The sequence below is a fragment of the Puntigrus tetrazona genome, chromosome 12 (assembly GCF_018831695.1).
Source record: "Puntigrus tetrazona isolate hp1 chromosome 12, ASM1883169v1, whole genome shotgun sequence".
NCBI classification, from domain to species: domain Eukaryota; kingdom Metazoa; phylum Chordata; class Actinopteri; order Cypriniformes; family Cyprinidae; genus Puntigrus; species Puntigrus tetrazona.
Window position 1 is genome coordinate 15,531,214 of NC_056710.1, and position 5,649 is coordinate 15,536,862.

Below are 5,649 nucleotides of genomic sequence, written 5' to 3' on the forward strand. Positions count from 1 at the left end.
CATCATGTCGTCCACTTTTCTTTCTGAAAAGCAAGTCTGTAAAAAATGGTATTGAGAATTATTACTTAAACCATTTAATCTATTTGTCACTACTGTAGTGAATTCTACCCAAGACTGCTTACACCTAACATCATTGCACTGTTAAATATGTCTATAATTTATAGCGAATATATTCGCTTCTTGATAACTGTAAAATAAAGAGTGGTAAGGCCTAGCACATCGAAATAGTGGAATAGAAGACATTAAAAGCTAGTTATGAATACAGTAGCCTTGCTTTGATAGTTTTATAATATGCATGATTATAAACCAGCTGCAGAGCCGCTATATAGGCAAAGGAGAGTCTGTAGAGGTTGAAACATAATGTCGATATGTAAAATAAGTCTTGGTTTTCCTATCATTTCTCATAATGAAAATATTATAAATCTTGTCTAAAATTGTACTAAATCACACCACCTTGGATGAATAAAAAGGGTGAGTATTAAATGGGTCATATTCGCCAGTAGAAGCCTTTGGCGCCTTACCTGTTTCAGCTCAAATAAGTTCAGTTTTTAGCATTTATCAACTTCTATGAGAATGAACATGTGTCCAAAAGGGAAACTGAGAGAAAGCCCTCATCAGCAGACCGTGATCGCGGTCAGACCAGCGTGCCTCCTCTCGCGCATGTCAGGGGTCAGTGGAGCGCGCTGAGGCAGCTGTGTTGTTCTGCTCGTTGTAACGCCGACGAGGCCGGGGAGTTTGCATCACCACGAGCCGGATGGGGAGATCGCTGCTGGGGGCCGGGGCTCGGAGACGTGACTCTTGGAAGGGTCTCGGCCGCTGGCAGTCGCATACAGGATGCAAGAGATGAGAAAGACCAAAAGCAGGATGGACGAGCTGGCGGCGAGGATGATGAGGTTTAGAGGACCGGGTCAATCTCCAGGTAGAACTCATGAGACCCATGGCGCACGCTGCATCCCTCTGACCGCCCGAGGACGGGCATCTATGGACACCCGTCGGGTGCTTTGGGGCTAAGCGTGCAGCGGCTTGGGATATCCGCAGCTGGTGAGGCCCAGGCGGAGATCAGAGGGAGATTTCGCTTCTGCCTTTCAGATTTTAACTCTCCTCTCTTTCTATCTCAAACCCAACCTTGAGTTCCTGCAGCTAATGATTAAAAGCTGCTCACTTTAATAGCTGGTTGCTATTGACTTGGCTAACTGCAATACAGTTAAGGATCACAAACTATGCAGAGGCTATGGAAAGGGTGGGAGAATTTTTAGCATGTCCCACCTCGTGTCTTTTTGCCAATAATGTCAATGTGGGATTTCACTAAGTACTAGGTAAGAACGACTTTTAGTTATGTCATTACACGGATCATACACTGTCAAAATAGATTTAATGCGCCTGGTATTTTTGGGAACGTAATATGCATTTTATTTCCCTCTCAATATATTGGATTCATTTTTTATGGATAGCATTTTTAATTTATCATTTTTTTTAGTCTATTTAAAGATTAATGGTTTTGAGATGGTTCACAAACTGTATACTGTAATGTCATAAATTGAGATCAGTATACAAGAGAAAAAGGTACATTTCATTTTGTTTTGAAGGTAATTTGGAAATAAATCGATTAAGGTTTCATCATTTCAATATAACATATATATATATATATATATATATATATATATATAACATGAAAATAACAACAGGAAAACAATTCGTATTTGTGAGTACATGGTACGTATATGTCATTTTTTCCTGAAGATAAAACTTTAGCTAAGAATCGAAAAGTAACTAAGAAATAGCTGTTACAATATAAATGGACTGATTTAATATGTCACGTGCTAGTATCAAAGTTACTTGGATGCATTGAAATGTTGTACAACTCATTTAGCTCATCGATTTATAAACAAAGTTTGTTTAATCAGAAAATATTTTGATATTAACAATTCTATATTCTCATAATAAATAAACGAATGAAAAGTACTTAATGCTTTTAAGTTGTCGTCAGCTTTAGTGGATGGTGACATAACACGAAGCCACAAAAACATTTCATATTTTTAGAATATAATATTTATGTCACGGTATATTTAATAAGAATTCCAGGCCAAAGTATACATAAAAGTGACCAAAATATTAAGCAATATTAGCAAAAATAAGTAATTTTAACACGTCTAAGCTAAACCGATGGTAAACTGTTGTTCATAAGGACATCTGTGTTATATGAGAAAGACAAAGTGGGAGTGCTTTTTTATTTAATCTGGGTTTGCAACATCTGTCTGTTCATGTCTTGAATTCGCCCAACAGCACTATTACACTACAGCTGCAGTGAACACTAGCACGTACCACCTGCCCAAAGCTTTTTCATAGTTTGACAAGGATTATAGTGTAAAGGTACCAGATGGACTAAAAGAATCACTGAGGCCTAAAAAGAAGAAGCACAGATGGAGTTGTTGAAAGTAATATACGACACAGATGTAATCTGTTTAGAATTGTCAATGCGCTGCTCTGTGACTGTTGATAAACAAATATTTTCAGTCAGCAGATTTTTTTTTAACCCCACAAAAGTGAGGTCATGCACATCAAGCAATGAACAAAACCGGTGTTGTAGATCTGGGTCAGTCTGATTTCTCTAGAAACTCAAAAAAAAAAAAAAAAAATCATGCATTGCAAACAATATCTCTTTTTATTTTTTCAATTTAGAAAATATTTCAATAACCTAATCACACAGAATGAACTTTGACAATGCATTGTCAGTAATTACAAAATCTACTATTCAACTGGCTATTCTCAAACTTCCTCTAATGGTGTCAATGTCTGGACTTCCACGTCATTTTTTTCTTCTTTCTGCACTTTCTGCACCCTTCACTGAAGCCCAGAAGCATCAGTGCGCTTCTGGGTATATGTTACTAGAAGCTGAGATAGTTTATCCTGCGGGTGCTGTAAATGCAGCCACCGCCGGTGACTGCAACACCAATGACTTGCAGAACAACAATCGAACGAAGAGTGCATGAGTAGGACCCTCCGGCTTCCTCCAGTGGCTGTCATCAGCTCTGCTCCATTAATCCAGCTGAACCTCAGCGCAGGATGATCTGTGCTCATGGTCCACTGAAAGTTGCTGATCTTTATTTCACTTTTGCTTGGTTTCTTTGCTTTAGCATTTCTAAAATAAAAAATAACAATTCCATTTTTTAACATGAACCTGTTCCAAATTTGAATAATTATGGTTTTATTCATGTCTTTATTGATTTATCAATCCATTAATTCTTCATTATTGCTATTATATTATATATACTATATTATGCATTATTCATTTACTCACCATGTACATATTCACAAGTATTCATTTTTAAACCACACGACCTAAAGTATAAAGTATTAAACTAACATGTATTTATGTATTTTTCTGCAATATTTGGCTTTTAGCTTGAAAAAGAATGTAATTTTTTCAGAGTATATGTATTGTAATTATTTTTATGTATTGTATGATGCTATATTCTATTGCTAGTTATTCTATTATTTATTTTATGGCTGCAATGCCTACATTTCTTTCAGGTGATTAAATAAGTGCTATCATATCCCAAAAATACAGATATGATTAAAACAAACAAACAAAAAAATAAATATACAGTCACTTTGTTTTGTAACCAGGTCTTTGTAAGACTGCTTATCAGTTGTACTACATCATAATACACCACTATTCAAAAGTAAAAAATTCTATCAGTTAATCCTAAATAATAAAAAAATGTTTTGTTCCAGTTAAAATATTACAGCACAGCTGTTTTGACATAATAGTAATGATAATAACAAGAAAAAAAATGACTAAAGCGCCAAATCAAAATTAGAATAGTTTTAAAATATATTAAATTAGTAAAATAGTTCAGTTATAATACCTTTAATCAAATGTAATAATAATACAGTTTTACAGTTTACATTGCAGCTGAATGGCTTTCATTATAAATGCAGCCTTGGTTAGAGTCTTTCTTTTAAATAACATTTTAAAAACCTTATCGAATTTTAAACAGTTGAAAGATAGCGATGGAGCAGATTTAGTACAAAGTAACAAAACTTAATAAAAGCGAGTTTCTACTTTGCCATCTATGATAGAAAAGCTTCACAAACCGAGAAGCTAAAGAAGAAACTTACTATGAGATGAAGCACATGTGCCTTGAAGTGGTAAATCAGACCTAAAAATGAAGTATTTCCTCAATATGTTTCTTCTTCCTTTAAAGACTACCTTGATATTTAACCTCATATGTACTGAACTGTACGTATCCATTGGAACCGTGCGGGATCATTCCTGTAGGGTCAGATTCTGGGCCACCGAGAATTTTCCACAGTATCCAAAGAACGAGAAACAAATCTGCTGTATCACAGCTGCAAGGCCACACTCCCCTAGATTCCCTGGCCATGCGTCAATTACAGACAGATGTTCAATGCTCTCTGCCTCTTTCATCTCATTTCCCACTCCCATAACTGGGTGCACAGTATCGGGATCTTGCTCATCTGCATTGTACAGTGCATCAAGGAGGTTAAGACTGCACGAAACTCTCATTTCTCAGAAAATAACATCCCGCTGAAAAGACTTCCAGACGGATTCATGGAAACTGTTAGTCAGGAAATATGTATGCAGTCTCTGAAGATAGAAGCTCCCTCATAGGTATTTTTAGTTACTGAGGAAAAGATTTATCAGCAAGGGGCCAGTGGGCTAATTTCTGAGGAAAACATTAAAAGCAGGATTCGTTCCAACGCAGATTTAGTATAAAACCCTGTAGCGTCAGCTCACGAAAACAAAAAGTCTGAGTGACCTAAAGGTTAAAGTTTCTCGCTGCGTGTCACCTATAGTCATTTAAGAAACAAATTGTAAAATGAAAAGAAAATATTATATTATTTGACTATTTTAATAATGTAATGTCCATAAAATATCACGATATGAAGGCTTAAAAAATATCGGACTTGAGTATATATGAAGATCAGCTTATTTAAAATGATCAACTGATTTCATATTAATTTCTAAATAAAACTAATGCCTAAATAAAACTGATTATATAGGCAGCTAAAATTATAAATAAGAGTTTTACAAAAACTCATTGAACTTAAAGACTTATGTGTGCATTGTGTAAATACCTAATGTAGTCAGGTTGATTCAGTGAGTCAAAATATTTCTATAGTTTATATTATTTTATAATTATGCTATGTTTTATAACATAATATTTCATAAATACTATAAAATGTAGCTCCTTTAAAAAAGAAGCATACTTTAATATTTTAGAATTTCAGATTACTACAGTTACCACATAAGGCACACTAAATTTGGCTTTTTAAATTTTTTTTTATTAAATTACAGTACAGTACTACAGTATTACATTATATTTTCTCGTGAGATGTATAAAAACTGCTTAGTTTAAATCACTGAGGCTATATTAGTCTTCATGTTGTCTGAATTGGGAAATGGCTGAGATGTTCTTTGGGTGCATCAACATGAAGATGAAGAACTGTTTATGTGAGATAATTGCAGCCCCTCATTTTCCTGGATAACTACATAAATATTTCCTGTCTTATCTTACACAGTCATGCACAGAAAAATCCGGACAGGACAGGTTTCAACGAAATTCGGCATTTTAATATTCATACAGCCGCTAATAAAACGCAGGCTATCAAAACATGACTCCG